Source organism: Talpa occidentalis, unplaced genomic scaffold (assembly GCF_014898055.3).
Source record: "Talpa occidentalis isolate TD23 unplaced genomic scaffold, MPIMG_talOcc4v2.1 talOcc4.3, whole genome shotgun sequence".
NCBI lineage: Eukaryota > Metazoa > Chordata > Mammalia > Eulipotyphla > Talpidae > Talpa > Talpa occidentalis.
In genome coordinates, this window is record NW_023603184.1 from 91463633 (window position 1) to 91481036 (window position 17404).

The window sequence follows — 17404 nt, forward strand, 5'->3', positions numbered from 1 at the left end:
TTTAAGAAAATAAAATAAAATAAAAGTTCCAAGCAACAACGTGACCTCATTGATTTGAGAGGACAGTTCTAGGAAAAAAGTAAAGTAGTTAACAAGTTGTATGTCCACACTCCTGTTTCTAAGCAGCCCAAAACCTGCCCCAAGGGGGTCCTACCCCAAATTCCAAGGTACTGTCATTTTGATGGAGGAAAGAATAGAAAACCCAAAGGAGGCATCACAAGACCAAAACCTGACTCACTCAAGGAGGTGGGGGTAGAGGGGATTAACATGACCATTAACCCAGTGATAGAAATCAAGATCCTCAGGTGCCAGTGCCTTATCACAAGGCATAAGACCCAAGTAGGTATCAGACTGTTGTAGGGAGCATCCAGAGCACAGACCTGAGGGTAAAGAAATAGAGATTGGGCCCCTTTCGGATTCTGCACAGTTATCCAAAATCAGCAGCAGGGCCTCCCCTGGTGGTGCAGTGGTTGAGCGCTAGGCTGCGAAGCTGACCGCAGCCTCTGCAATGCCAGTTTGATCCCCGGCCGCTGGTAAGGGTCCCACATGGCACATAGACCTCTCCTGCCGTGCCCACTGCTCCCCTCAGCAGTGTGTTTTGTCAGTCTACCTGTTCTATTCCCTGCTCTGGCTCTGGTGAATTCTCTCATCCTCCCGTGCTTCTGACTGTACCCAGTGCTTGGATAAATAAATAAATAAATCTTGAAAATCAGCAGCAAACAGGTCACTCCACAAAGGAGTGAGCCTGAGCCGCTCCCAAAGAAAAGACTCTATCAGTGCAGTCTCTGTACTGGCATGGGGCAGCAGTCCTTCTGCCCATCTGTAACTATGCAGGTGCTTCTTTTCACCAACTCCCTCTGCAGGGCAGCAGCCTCCTGCCTGCCCATGACCTGTACCATTCCAGGGCTTCTCTTCACTGACCTCTCTCAAGGGAGGCAGCTCTCCTCAAGGTCGCCTGCCTGTGAACCATGCAGGCCTCTCTCAGCAAACCTAGCCCTTTCGGGGAAGCTCTTTCTGCCCACTTGTGTCTATGCAAGTTTCCTTTATTCCTCTGTCCCTTTCTCTAATAAACCTATTCTTTAAATATAACCTCTTAGTCTCATGGAGAAACTTTCCTGGGAAACTCACCATGTGCCGCTGAAAGGGAAGCTCTGGTGAAACCTTTCCCAGAGTTAACCCAAAGACCCAGCTCTCAAAACCCATCAACTCCAAAAACGACATCAATTGCACCTAAAGAGTGGCCCATACTTCACAATGGCCCTACTCTTCCTTGCTGTACCAGGAAAGCTGTCCCATGAACTCAGCTAGTAGTTGAAGGATGTAATCTGATTAACTTCATATTAACATTTGAATGAAGGCAAGGTAGCTTAAGCAGGGGCCTTCCCAGGAGTATGTTTGTTAATGCAAAAGAATCTCTAAAGGCTAGAATTTCAGGCTGAGCAATAGTGAAATAGAGGAGTATCTGGTTGTGTGCAGAGATAATTTTAATTAAAGGAACTGTCCCCCACTGAAACTTGAAAATCACACTATGGAAAGCCTTGTTCCCACCTATTTGAGTTCTAGTCTAGTGCTAGTCTGGTCGTAATATAATACCGTAATGGCAGGAGAGCAGGAAGATCATATGCAATAATGCACGTGGATTCAAACTCATGATGTCCCTTACTGGAAAGCTATTGTTATTTAACCTCTCTGACTCCTATTCTTACCTGTTTAGCAGGACTGCTATGGGGATTGAAATGAATAAAATGGCATATGTAATGCTTGGTTTATAATTGGCATTCTAGAATAAGTCTCATTATTTTTTTCTTTTAGTCTTGATACAAGTTTTAATAAATTTGGAGTTTTCCCAATCTTCAGCAACACAATAATTGATAGAACGGAGATGGATGGACCGACTACTGGCCAACAGGGAACAATATATCTCTTATTGTTCAGTGTCATCACTCATGGCTAGACTGTTGCAAAATTTTCTCCAGAGAAGTCACAAACCAGACCTGCCTTGGTCCTCAGACATAATTACTTTAACCTTCACAATGCTTAGTTTTCTGTTTTTTATTTGAGTTAGTTGCCAGCATTTCATAATCAGGAGATGATTTAAAATCCATATTTCCATCATCTTTTTTAAAATTCATGTTTGAAAATCTTATTCTAATGTGAGAACAACTGCCAGAATAGCAGCTATCTTTATTAGGTAGGACATGTGTACTCCAGAAAGCCACACATCTCCTCATGCCTTCCAGCACCCCAACACTGAGGAAGAATGTCAGTTACCATTTATAATCTAGCTTCCACCACTGCCTTGCTAAATGTGGACCCTCTCTACCAATATTAATTTCTTTCCTGGATTCTATAAGCCCTCTGCTACAGTTAGTGCCCTCTGCTACAGGAGTTAATTAATATATTGCACAATATAAAGCAGTATATTTAGGTGAAATCAGATCATCTCAATTTGAATATGAGTCTCCAGATTACTAGTTTTATGACCTCAGGCAGATTACTTCACATTTCAGAATCTCAGTTTCTTACACTCTACATGAGAAACAGTAACTGACTCCTCTCATTTGTTTATTGTGCAGTTTAAATAAAGTAATGCACATAAAAAACTTTTCATCACACCTGGCAACAAGTGTTAACTATAATGACAACAGAAATGACTATTATCACTACTACTGATGCTGTTGTTATTGCAATTACTACTCGGAGTAATACCACCACATTAACTGCTATGGAATCTCTTTATTCTCATTCTGCTCTTTGCAGCTGGAATTTGAAAGTAAGCAGGAAAATCCAAGGGGAAAAGTAAGCAGGAAAATCCAATTTCATGAGGGGAAAAGAGCCGTGTCTATCTGCAGCATAAGGAAAGACTGTCGGAACACAGTGAGAGATTCCAATCATGAAGGCAGTGCGCCCTGCAGCAAGCCAGACTCATGTTCAAACCCAGGTGAAGAAAGCAAGAATCTGCATAAAAATCCCAAAAAGAAATATGTTTCAGATAAGCCAATACAGCAAAGAGAACCGAGTCAGGAGGAAGATGACACCTCTAAAGATCTGAAGCTAGAAAATTTCAGAGAGGCAAGGGGGGTACCCACAGTTGGTGCTGGCCCAGGAAAGACAAACCTTTCTCTCTGGGAATGAAATACTGGAGCAGAGGCAAGAGAATGCAGCAGAGTGAGTACAGAACAAAAGTGGGGTGCCAATGTGGCCAGAACAGACCAGCCTGACCTCAGCTAGGGAAGTAAAGAAGACTAGAAGAGAAAGGAAATCAGGACGTGAGTGACACTGCCATGTGTGACAGCGTACGGTCTGAAAACTCTTCTTAGGGCTTCCACAAAACTGGGTTGTACACTCAGGGTATCTACAATAAGTGCCCAAGTGTGGGACTATCATTGTCTACACAACAACCAACATCCATCTTTTATGAAGTACTTTCATGTTTTTCACTTGACCCCATAATATCTGCAAAAAAGTGCTATTCTCCTATTTTACAAATGAATAGTGAAGAGACTGTCAATTGCTTAAAGGCGTGAAACCTGTAAATGGTGAAGATTTTTAGAGTTTCATTCTTCAGATAACAAGTAATTTCTTTAGAAATTAAATTTTGTTCACCATGTGGTTTCCAGATTTTTTTTTCCTTTATAATTTTCTTTATCTGCTTAAGAAGTTTTGTTTTGTTGTTTTGGGTTATTAATACAGATATGCTTTGGTTAAATACAAAAGGGCCTAGGAAAAATTTATGTTAAAGTCTAGACCAGCATAACTAAAGAGATCAATTTTCCTGGAATGTCAGGCAGAGAGCCACCAAGTGTTTTAACTATATATCAGAGAAATCCAATTTCTCCACTGACAACCCAGCCTCTAGACCACTAGAGTTGGGGATTAGAGGTGGTATCCTTTCCACAAAGGATTATTACTCACTTCATCTAAAATATCTGCATCCTCTAAACAGAGAGACTAATCTTGAATTATTATAATAGGAATGAAGGATTACTGTCAAGAAGAGACTTTAAAAAGTTTTAGGAAAATGTAACTCAAAAGACAGTGTTCTCTGCCAGGATTTGGAACTTGACTGTTTATGTAGTTTCACTTTGCCAAGGACTTTTTAGCTAATACTATGCTTACAGCACTGATTAGAATGTAGAATCTAGACTAATCACTTTTTTTTGGGTGTAGGTCATGTGATTTTTGCTTTAAGAGATTTTTTTCAGAACTGAGAATAAAACATATGTCTCTAAGACTCCCAGTCCAGTGAATTAAACAAGTGGCTTCTTCATTTTCAAATGGTTCATTTTGAAATTAACAAATCTGAGCACTTCATCAAGCTAAGAAAAGAAACAAAAGGAAAGAAATAGTCTTTTAGATCAGGAAAATGCTAAGATAGGTTTGAAGATGCAGAAGCTGAACTTAGCAAGCTAACTGGAATTAATTGGCTCAGGTTTTTTTTTTTAATTCAAACAAAGTGTATTACAAATCTCTTTTTTTCTGACCCAAAGTCCGCACTTCAAAGTTAGCTACAGAAAATGGCTCTCAAATCCAAGGATAGATTCCAATGAAAGATTCAACAATAGATTCACAGGAGACACTGATATTTCATAAGGCTGTGATTTAAGTATCCAGTGTGTATGATTGTAAGACTGGTTTTTCAAACAAGATGTGTATGTATACATAGATGTACACTCATATATGTCTACATGCCACTCATATATTCAATACATACCTTTTTCTACAAGGTACAAAGGTGTTCATTTCATCAATTGAGGGAAAGCACCTGCAACACACATAAAGTACCTATTATATTATCCATAAAAGTATGTATTTTTAGAACTGTGGACCTTTATGTGAACTAAACAATAAAGCTGTTCACAAACCTGACAGAAAGCAGCTTTTCCAAAGTGAAACAGTGAACCACTGTCCCTAATGCACCCATCCATCTAAACAATTAGAATGGCATCTTGCAAAAAAATTTAAAAAGCCATTGTAACATAACACTGCCAAGATTACTGATCCTGTTTTTTTTTTTAAAAAAAAAAAAATATTGTTTTGCCTTGGCATTTATTTTAGAAATAAAAAGAAAAAGAACTAATTTATTTAGTAGATGAATGGGACTTAATAAATTTAAGGCAATCAAATGAAACTCAGTGGTCCCTAGCTCCTCAAACTGCTGCCAAACTAAGTTGGGCACCAGTGGCCACCGATTGTCCCAATAACACAGTCTTAAAAAAAATTAACTGTGTGATACCAATGGCTTGAATTTCAGTCCTATCTCCTCAGTTACTAGTTACATGGTTTGGCCAAATTATTTAACCCTGTAGCTTCCACTATGTTTTGTAATATCACTATTATAATATTAGCTGCCTAGTGAAGGTTGTGTTCTATGCAATTATAAATAAAATTACATCTATAAAGAATTTAGTACAGTGGATGGTATAGAGCAAATGCCCAATGAAAGTTAGCTGTTATTTGTTGGGGGAATTCAAAGTTTTAGTGACCACATAATTTCTCATCCCTTCCAAGACACTTTTGGGTTATAAGGGAACTCTCTACTAGCAATCAAGTGGCAGGAATGGAAGGTCATTCTAATCTTTGTTTTTGCAGCACAGTCTGGTAGGGTGGAATGCTGGGAATTAAAAGCAACCATTTAATGATACACAACATGAAGTACAAAATCATATTAGTAAATGAGTAATCCTACTCACCCTTGAATGGAAATATTAGCAAAAAGGAGAAGAAAGGTTCCAAGTTAATTCAAAATTTCCAATATGGTAATAATTTTATGGAAGGCTCAAACAAGAGACAACTGCTAGTATCAAAACATTTTCAGCATTCTAAATTTAAACGGGTCAAAATCTTTTGCAACATCACTTTGTACAAGACTTTGAAAATAGGAGTTTTTAAAATTTGCCTTAACCATTTCTTAGATCAGTACACACTTCCCCATATGGTATCTTTAGCATAGTTTCTATGCTAAAAAAAACTAATTTTAAAATTATGGAAGAAATAGCACAGCAGTTATTCAAATCATTGCACTAGAAAGGCAGTAACCTGGACAATGTACCAGAATATTTCAGTTATTAGAGAGGACCATGCTGCTTCTCAAACATCCTTAACTCAAGCACTATCCTTCCAGCAAATTAGACAATCTATTCTGAAAATTTGTTAAAAGGGCCTCTAAGAAATATGTATTGAAAATCATACCGCTAACTTTGGTAACTTTATGGTCATCTTGTGAATTTGTATGCAGATGATTTCATTAATCCACTTTGCAAAGAAGAGGTAAGTTGTCTACTGTAGACAAATGAATCAGTAGTAAGAGTAGAAGAGCTTTATGGGGAGAATTTTTTAATTTTTCCAATTTTTGAAAATATGGGTGAAAAACAAGAATGCATATTTGTGTTTCCTTGTATTTTTATTTAAAATAGAAAAGAATAATAAGAAATGACTAAAATTGGTTACATATGGGACCAGGAGCAACAAAGGGGTCAGGAATGAAGTGATGATAAGACTTCTCCTTGCATACATTCTGATATTTTAATTTCTGAACCATATCAAGTATTTGATGTTCAAATATTTAAAATAATTATTATATTATCTATTTTAGTAAAGTAAAAAGTCTTAAGGAGACTGTCTTAAACCTACAGACAGAATTTAAATGTAAGAGAAGATAAAACACCTTTCTTTCAGAACTATAAACTTTATTAGTCACGATAGATGGTGATTAACAAGTCTAAGTAAAGAAAATAGACCTGTCTTAATGAAGGAAATGTAAACCAATACAAATAAAGTCATAGACAGAATTCAAATTTGATCAGCAATATCTTCTTGCCCAGATTTTCACTGAATTTGCAAATGTAGATAAAAACAGCTGAAGAAAATATTGAAAATAAGTGCAAACTATTCTCAACTTAATAATTTACATGAAAAAATGTGTCAAATGTTTAGTTAATAAGCATTAAATATTAAAGAAAAGTTCCATAAGATTGAATCATGGTTTTATAATTCCCTAGACAAGTTGATGACTTCATCACATATATATATATATTCCTATTTTGTTATAATAGACACTGTAGGAATTAACAACAGCAATTGCATTTATAGGATAGCCCATTTGTTAGATATTGAAATAGTTTAAAATAAGCCATATGGAAGAGTGGTAAGGGTACATGAATATTTGTATATATGAAATATATGTATATATCATGTATCTGAGTGTATGAAGTGACTATTGAAATTATTTCTATGATAACTTGTTAAACATAAAAAATATAACAAGTTTATAGATGTGAAAGCAATCTGGATGAAACATCTGCCTCTTTATTGATTGCCAGGCTGGTTCTATGTGATGTGACTAGCTGGACAAGCACCTCCTTCCTCTATGCTCTGTCCATGTACATCTCCCCCAAACCGGCCTGGTCAGTGATCTTATCACCCAGATACTTACCTAACTGGATTATTTGAATCCTAGAAACAAACTGATAATGTCAGAGAAGCTCTGGCTTGTAAGCAACCTGAAAAATTTCTGCATAGATTCAAAGTTTCTCCTTATCCTCTCTACTGCTTAAAGCCTAAGCAGAAATTCAGTTCTTTCTATCAGGGCTGAAATATAAAGTTTAGCAGGAAGATCACTGCACAAGAGGGTTTGGCAATGGAAAGAAATCAGGAAAATCCTCTGTTTGCAAAGTCACATGCCTTGATGTGGGCCTACAGCTGCCTGTTTCTAATTCACACAAAAGTGTTCTAAGGGCCAGTGTGAGTACTGTATCACAATTTGTTGAGGGATACAAACAGCTCATTTGTTTTCTCTAATACTCCTCCCCTAACATAGGCATAAAATACTACAATATACATTTTCTGGAAGTCATTTTATTTATTTATAAAGATTTATTTATTTATGCATATAAGAGCTAGTATGGGCCAGAGATGCGGGGGGTAAGAGGATCCACCAGAACAGAGCGGGAAACAGAACAGGTAGACTGACTGAAATCCACTGCTGAGGGGAGCAGCAGGCGAGACAGGAGAGGTATGCCTCACCATGTGGGTTGATCCCTGGCTGGCCGGGGATTGAACTCGTGCTGCAGAGGCTGTGGATTGCTTCATTGTGCAGTGCTTAAACCCTTGCGCCCCCAGGGAGGCCTTCTGGAAGTCATTTTATTTATTTATTTATTTATTTTTAAGATTTATTTATATTTATTTATGCAAGCACTGGGTACAGTCAGAAGAGCAGGAGGGTGAGAGAATTCACCAGAGCCAGAGCGGGGAACAGAACAGCCAGACTGATGAAATACACTGCTGAGGGGAGCAGCGGGCAAGGCAGGAGAGGTCTGTCATGCCATGTGGGACTCTCACCGGTGGCCGGGGATCGAACAGGTGCTGCAGAGCTGGGGGCAGCTTCGCAGCCCAGCGCTCAACTGCTGCGCCACCGGGAGGCCTTGGACATTTTTTAAGTGCATACTTTGAGGTGTTAGCCAGATAGGCAGATTATATTTCCAGTATAATCAATGAGTCCAGTGTTGTCTAGATTAATGCAAGTGTGGCTTCTTTCCTGAACTTCTCTTTCTCTGTTTTTTTGTCTTACTTCTCTCTCTCTCCCTTCTACATCTTCTTCCCCACTCAATATTTCTCTTACTTCTCTCTCCCCTCCCCAACTGACCCCTAAGACCTTGAAGAAAACAAAAATCTTTCTGCCTGAGTTTTTGATACAATGCTCAAATATGGGTTGAAATAGTTCTCTTTGAAGCCATCTGCCACCCAAGCTGTTTGTATCCCTCACTGAATTCCCATTTCTAAAACTAGGAATCAAGGACCAAGCTGCCAGCCTCCTCTGAAATTCTCCCCTTTGACTCCAGTCTTCCCTAAATTGTTTCATTCTTGGCTTCTAGTCACCTCAGGTGCTTCTCCAGAGGTGTTATCCCTTCCATCACACTTTTATCAGGAGCAACCCAGTCTCAAGGTATCTATCTATTCCTCTATCTTTTCACCAGCAAACTGTCAACATTTTGTTCTTTCCATAAATAGCATTCCCCAAATCCACAGTTGTATCAAAATGAGATTTTTTTCCAAAGGACATATTAACCAACAACAACAAAAAATGACAATATATGTCTCATTTAACTGGAAAGAGAGATAAATATAATCAGGATATTTATAGTTATTGAATTTTTTACTCTATAGCACCTAATAGAAAAAAAATCAAGGGTAATGACAACTAGATATGGAATAAAATTAAAAATAATGTGGGCCCCATCTGAAGAATAGATCTTAAACTGGTCCATGGTTGGTGTCCATTATTATCTGTCAGGGTTAGTAGAAACCTTGTAATTATATGCAAAAATTTTGGTGTTAATTTTCCTGGGGAGAGATTACACAGATTTCATCAACTTCTCAGGGGGAATCTGTGACCTAAATAAGCTTAAAATATTAAAGGCAAGACAGTGACTGAAATATCAAAAGAATCTCACTCTAAGTATTTGATAAAATTATCTAATATTTAGCCTATTTTACTGCAAACATTAAATTATATGTGCAAAATTAAGATGGTCTCATGATTTATTGGTGGGAGTATATTTTTTAGGTGCAGGTAAAGTTTTCAAGTGCATTCAAATCACTTCATACACCATCAAGAAAACGTGAACGTATTTGTTAAAGCGGCATTTCCTAAAATCTCTGATGATGTGAATCACTTGGGGTATTAGATTTAAAGAGTCCTGGACCCCACCCTACAAATATCTAATCTGAATTTAGAAGGGAAAGCCTGAGGAATTTTTTATTCTCTTTATTTAAAATATTTTAATTTTTAGAGCAATGTTATGTTTTGGGGTAAATTTAAATTTAGGGGCAAAATTAAGAGAACCACAGAGATTTACTAAATAGGCCCTGTCCCCAAATATGCAAACATCAAGCCCCTGTCCACTCCCCATTATCAACATCCATCACCTAGAGTGGTACATTTGTTACAATTGGTGAGCTTATGTTAATATATTATTTTCATCTGAACTCCATAGTTTACATTACAATTAGCTCTTGGTATATATTCTATGAGTTTGGACAAATGTATAATGGCATCCATTCACCATTAGAGTATCACACAGAACACACTGACCCCAAAATCCTCTGTGCACTGCCTCTTCATCCCTTCTACTTGGATTTTTTTTTAATAAGAGTCTCAGATGATTCTTATCAATAGAAAGCATTTTATGGAATTTTTATGAATTTGTTGTTAATCAATAGTCTTGTTCATTATGCAAAACCGAATAGATGAATAAAAGAAAAACCAGCAACCTATGCCCTAACTTTTTAGAAGTATTTTCTATTTAGATTTCTTTCTTTGTGAAATTTTGAATACAAGCAATCAATAAATTATAATAGTTTAAAACACTTTGACTCTTATAGCAATATAACAAGGATTAAATTTCATTTCATAATTCATATGTAACCAGGTACAAAGGCTTTTCTGCCCAAATAACTTTTCCAAACCGGGTACTAGAATGCACTTATTGAAAATATTTGAGAGCTTTATACATACATTTGAGCTTAGGAATTTGATAAATAGTCATGCCTAAAGTACTAAAAATTATTAAAGGATTCTTAGCATAGAAAGCAAAAATGTTAAAAGAAGCAGCAGGAGGTCAAGTATTCTCTCTCAAGCATATTATTCCATTAAACTAATAGTTCTTTTTATAAAAGGAATGCTTTCTAATGTATTACAAATCACCACAGGGAGATTATTTATAATGGTCACTTCAATGGACTAGCTCAGCTAGTTTACTCCATAGTGACAACTTTAATAAATACATACTGGGAGGAAATTTCTTTTTAATTTTAAGCATTTAATTTTTTTTTAAATTAACATTATCAATTCAATTCCACAAATATTTGCATAGTACGTATTATATGCTTAGCTCTAGGCTAACTATTAAGGAATAAGTGAGGAATAAGGCATAATACCCTCAAGCAGCTATCCTGCTCTAGATTTTTTTTTTAATCTTTCGCCTTCTCTGTTTTTCTTTTGTGTAAACTAAACCAAGGACTGGCAAACTTTTTCTGAAATAGTAAGAGAAAACATTTTCTGCTTTGAGGGCCATACAAGCTCTATTATAATTACTCAGCTCTGTTGCGTAGCATAAATGCAATCATAGACAATACATTATCCAAAAAACACACTCCCACAAAACTTTATTTACACACAAACAAGCTGTCTGACAGACTTGGCCCTTGGGCTTTAGTTTGCCAACCACTAGACTAAATAATTTGTGAATGTTTATTTAACCTTTCAAATGCTTATTTAATGTTTTATTATATTTGCCTTACTAAAATTGTTTGGAACAGGAGCAGTGAAAGCAGATATACCAAGGAGATAGGGAATTAAAGAAGAATTACAGAAAAAATAGACTGTGAGAAATCAAGAAGTTTTAAAAGGAGGAGAGGCAATGTCATTCAAGCAAAGTGATTCATCAAGAAAGGTCAAGTTCTGCAGAACACATTGAATCCTCTTCTATGCAGAATCACCTCTATAACTCTAATTTGTTTTTGAAAGCAAGATATGTTAAGCAACTGGGCACAAAGTTAAAATGTTTAATTATAAGAGTAATACATAATCAGTTTTTAAATTAAAAATACAAAGAAATACAAAGAAAACATTTGATATCTCCTCAAGTCCTACCAACACAGAAATATTCATTTTTTACTGAGTAATTGTTCAAATGTGTTAGGAGAGTCTACCTTCAAAGGCTCCTTCTGTATTTTGAATGATCAAGGCTTCATCCATTCATCAGTCCCTACATTCACATTTTCAATTGTTGAATTTGCTGAAGTGGCAGCATTTATCACCTTAGACCCCATCACCACAGGAATAGTGTATGCCAGGCACTGTGCTAGGCGTTTTCTGGAGATCACCTCAGTGAAAACACCTCACAATCCTAGGAGTCGGGCACTATTATTATTATGCCCATGTTAGAAATAAGGAATCAGAGGCACAGAGAGGTGAAGTAATTTACTAATGGTCAAATAGCTAATCAGTGGCAGAATCATAGTATGAACCCAGAATCATAATATGAAGCCAGTGGCAAAATCATAGTATGAACCCATTGTATGGGGAATTCTGTCCCCATCAAGCATGCTCTGACTCTTTAAGGAAATCTAAGGAAAAAAAGGTACACACGCACACCAAGGTGCAACTCCGCAGTTAATATTCTGACACTACTTCCTTTTTTTTGGATAAATATAAATAAGAAAAATATGAATGTCTCTGCCAGTCATGAAGAAATATAGTGGAAATTGTGGTATAGTGCAATGATGAGTAATTCCTGTTGAATTTTGGTAACACATTTAATTCATACTTCTGTTTCTGAGGGTCACAATTTGACCATTTAGGTGTTAGAAAGTCAGTGATTCTGAACTTTTGGGGGCGGTCCAAACATATTGTAAATATGACTAAAGCCACAGATACTTTCCCCAAAGGAATCTACAACAGTGTGGTGACCCTAAAAGCATATTGGTCAGATCTTCTTTCAGAGAACTGATGCCAGGAGTCATGTTGATGGACAACCTCAGCTGCTGCTCCCCTGGATCCATAACATTGTTCAAAGCAAAGTCACACTTCCCACAGGGCTGCTCAGAGCCAGTAACTGAGCACGGCAGGTGTGCTAGTGCCAGTGCCTTTCTATCAGACACACTAAGCATCCAATGACAAGCACTTTTGGGGACTTCCCATCAGCCGGGCTGAGACTTTCTTAGACCTGCACTGTAGTTTGAGACCTTCTGTCCAATCCTTCCTTCTTTCTATCCCTCACAGACATCATACCTTCATCGTGGTCTCACGACTCCTGGCTCCTGCTCCTTCTGCTTTATCATCCACAGGCATTTTTCTATAATTCCAGCTTGTCTAATCCTATTGTGATGATTTTTTTCTGAGAGTGGGAGGACCCAACATGATATTTTCAAGCATGTAAAATGTTGTGCATGTTTTCAGAACCCAATTGTGAATCCCCTTAGAGGGTAAGAATCCTAGTTTAAGAACCTCCACAGATGGTACAATTAAAGTAAAATTGATAGATAGATATTAAGTCAACATCTATACTATTTTTCTCTTACAAGTTTAAGAATTTGGCTAATGATTTAAAAAGAAACAGGGCTTCCCTGGTTGCACAAGGGGTTAAGTCTCAGCACTCTGAAGCTATCAGCAGCCAATGCAGCACAAGTTTGGTCCTCAGCCAGAGAGCTGACCGACCTGGCACAGCAGACCTCTCCTGTCTCACCCGCTGCTCCCTCAGCAGTGTATTTCAGTCAATTCACCTGTTCTGCTCCCCACTCTGTCGCTGGTAAATCCTCTCATCACCCCTCCCCACCGCACCTCTGGCCTACACCCCAGCTCTTGTATATATAAATAAAATAAATCTTTAAAAAAGAAACATACACTGCAAATAAAAATCAAGTAACTATGTTAAAATATTGGATAATTTATTATTTAAAAATATTTGATGGACGTACGGATAGCCATAGACATGCCATAAATTAAAAAAAAAATGTTTTGAATGTTTTCTTAAAAATATTTTCTGGAAAAAAACACTCTACCCTGCAATACTAAAACCTGAGCTTGAATTCTGGCTTGTCTGGGATTGCTAAATTACCTTCTACAAGTCATTTAACCTTTCCAGGCTCAAATTATTTTACTTCTATAATGAAGGGATTAGACTAAATAATTTCTTTTTTTTTCTTTTTTTTAAAGATTTATTTATTTATGCATACAAACTGGGGTACAGGCCAGAGATGCGGGGATGAGAGTATTCACCAGAAACAGAGTGGAAAATAGAACAGGCAGACTGACTGAAGTATACTGCTGAGGGGAGCAGCGGGCAAGACAGGAGAGGTCTGCTTCGCCATGTGGGAATCTCCCTGGCTGGCCGGGGATTGAACCCATGCTACAGAGGCTGCAGATTGTTTCATAGTGCAGTGCTTAACCCCTTACGCCACCAGGGAGGCCCTAGACTAAGTAATTTCTAAGGATCATTTCAATTCTTTCATTTTATGATACTAAATTGTTCTCTTTGTGGCATAATAAAGAGTGCCCAGAAAGTACAATTACTACTAATGCAAATATAATTATATTAATAATGCTATTTCAGGAGAAACTGATAGCATATTAAAATTTATTTGAAATCCTCAAGATATGGGTCTCTTCCTCCTTTTCCAGCCTAAGGAAACTATGTTCTTGCAATACCTTCTTTTTGTTCCTGGTACTTCCTAAGGTCATTTCTGTTTCTAGGTCTGTGGGAAAGTTTGTTTGACGTAGTTCTAGCAACTTTTCAAAGGGTTGGTTTCATCACAGAGTTACTGATCTTGGTTCAGATGTCACCTCTACCAAAAGATCTTATCAGTAGTAATGTTGCTTGGTTGTCCTGTTTGCCCTACTAAGATAGAATCTCTACAAGGAAAACATTTTGTCTGTCTTGTTTACCATTATTTCTCCTAGAATGATGCCTGCCATAAAGGAAGTCCTCAATAAATGTTTGTTACATAAACAGGTGAGTAAATTATATATATATATATATATATAAATTTTTTATATATATGCGCTAAGAGAAAAATATGTATGTTAACGTTTAGAACAGTAAAAAGAATTATAAAAATCATCTCCCCATTCAATTCATTCTCAGAGTCACAGAGAAGTATTATATAAACTTGACTTGGCCTGTTGTTTTCACAATTAGAGAAGATAATAACCCAAATGTGAGCCAGAAATAACATTACATTTTAGTTTTGGGTTGGGTTTTTCTGTAGGAGGTCAATAGAAATATACAGAGATCAATACCAAGATCATGTTCTAACTAATTGAGCGAAAAACTTAAATTACTTAGCTTTTATTATTTGGAAACAAGCAACTTTCAAAATAATTCTATTGATTTCCAAACAATTGAAAATCATAATGCCTAATAATAAAGTCATGAAATAGCTCTATGAAAATTTAATTACTATAGAAAGGTTATATTGAGAATGACTCATAAGTTGGAAAAAGAAACAATTTTTTTTCTAATAAACCTTTAACTGAATTTGATGTCATAACAAAGAAGGAACAGAAAATTTTGAAGTCTCAATTTTCCATCACAGAATCAGGAATTGGCTCACAAAGAAATAGCAGAAAGGGTATAACTTTTGGAGCTTCATAAATCCTGACTCTGGCACTCAATGACTATGGCTTTGAGCAATTCACTTAATTTTTCTTGGCCTCAATTTTAATTTGTAAAATAGGATTAGTAATACATTTTACTTGTTTTGAAGATGTGTGATACTCGAAAACACTGGACGTTAGGCTAGGCACAAAGGAGATAGTAAATGGCAGGTAAGTGGATGATGAAAAAGCACTTGCTATGTAAGCCTATGGTGCTCAGGGATGTGTGCATGTCTAGGTGGGAGAGATGTCAAAACGATTTCTACAAGGCCATTTTCTTCACTAGAAATAGAATATTATCATCTTCTTTGTGAAAACACACAATCTGTACTGTTGAAACTAACTGAAGTATTTTGAAAATATGCCCTTTCACCCCTAGAAAGACAAATGGCTAACAGCACCCAGGAGACAAATCTTTTAACCATATATATATATTTTTTTAAAAATAAAAATTTGCCCTCATCATGAAAGTTATCTTGAAATTAAATTCTTCTATAATATTATTTTCAATGAAATATGAACATCATTTTTAAAAGGCTATAAATAAGTTGTCATTTGAAATAAATGATAATACACACTAGGCAATAATTCAAAAAGTGTTGAACAGATTTTCATTTACAATCTATCCTGTTCATGAGTTCATAAAAATAAAAAGGCAATCACTGACTTAATCATTCAACAAATATTTATGTAGTGCCTAGTTCTGAGGGCATGAAGTTGATTTCCACAGGGGAAAAGACAGTGGTGACATACTGTGCAGTTTTGTACAGTTATATGCAAAGCATGTGTTTAAAGGGAAAGGAAGGTTTTCCTGAAGAATTGTCATAAACTGGAAATGTACAGATTTAAATAGACGTTAGTCTAGAGAAGAATGTGATGTGGGGCCTCCCTGGTGGCGCAAGTGGTTAAGCATCATCACTATGAAGCAATCTGCAGCTACTACAGCATGAGTTCAATCTCTGGCCAGGGAGGTGACCCACATGGTGCAGCAGACCTCTCCTCTCTGGCCTGCAGCTCCCCTCAGCAATGTATTTCAGTCAATCTGCCTGTTCTGCTCCCCATTCTGTCTCTGGTGAATCCTCTCACCCCCCGCACCTTTGGTCTGTACCCCAGTTCTTGCATGCATACAAAAATAATTCTTCTTTACAAAAAGAATGTGATATGAAGGTTGAAAAGCACATTCTAAAGGAGGAGAATAGCAAATGCTATAATTCTGGCAGCAAGGAAGTTAAATCTCCCAAGAACTGAAAGAAAGCTAGGGTGATGGAAAACAGAGTCAGGGGCACTGTGGTTTGAGAAAAAGCAAGGGTCATGATGTATGCAAGGGTCAAAGGGTGTAGGATTAGGGTCTTCAACTTAAATCAATAAAATCCTTTGAAAGAGATTTAATGAAGCAGGTGACTTGCTCAGATCTGCATTTTCAAAGGTCACTTTAGGCTAAGAATAGATTTTGGTATATGATTAGAGGGGCGTTAAAGCCAATAAAGAAACTTACAGTAGGTTATACAGGCGGGAGAGAAGGAGTAATGTTTGGCTTGGGCTTACTCAGTGGATATGGTACAGAATGAATGAAGTTAAAAAACATGTGAGAGGTTTAAAACTGACAGAATTTTCTGATGTATAGAACATAGAAGGAGGGAATAAATAGTCAGGGATGGCAGGGGAATGGGAAAGGGAATAGTGCCAAAGCTCCTTCTGTTTTCTGACCAGCACACCTATATGGGGTGGAGGCATAATTCACTGGGGTATGAAACAGTGGAAGGCCAGGTTAAGGGTGAGGGTCAGGGAAGCTTGAAAGATCACAATTTCATCAACTTGACTTTGAGTTGTCTTAGAGACATCCAAACAGGTGGAAGGGTTTAGTATATAAGAAAAGTCTAGGCTGGAGCTAGATGGTTCAGAGAGCTTGGTGACCTTTAATTTTGTTATAGATGAGATTTCCCAGGGAGAGAATATGAGATAAAAAGAAAAAGGGATATATAAGTAAGCCTCCAAGAATTCCAAGGTATAATGGTCTGGTAAAAAGGATGATAAGTCTGAAAAGGAGTCTTAAAAGAAGTGGCAGGAGAGGAAGGAAGAAAATCAAATTGTATGTATTATAGGAATCAGTGGAATTGAATCTTTTAAACAAAAAGCAGCCAACAACAATCAATGCAAAAGCATGTGCACATGTGCACACAAACACATATGTGCAAGTGGTTGAAAGGTTTTTCTGTGGAATTAAGATGGTAATAACAATATTAAGTA

At 37.0% G+C, this 17404-nt stretch overlaps 1 protein-coding gene across 5 annotated transcripts in view; it reads right to left on the minus strand.

Annotated features, from left to right (window-relative positions):
* Positions 1-17404, minus strand: part of CCDC148 (coiled-coil domain containing 148) — a 249751-nt gene that overhangs the window by 211836 nt on the left and 20511 nt on the right. For 4 of the 5 annotated variants that reach the window (XM_054699743.1, XM_054699744.1, XM_037523370.2 and 1 more), the window contains exon 2: positions 4715-4765. The exons of the other annotated variant lie outside the window; for it this stretch is intronic. The gene's annotated coding sequence lies outside the window, so the exon portion shown is untranslated. The remainder of the gene's footprint in view (positions 1-4714; positions 4766-17404) is intronic. 5 annotated transcript variants of the gene reach the window in all.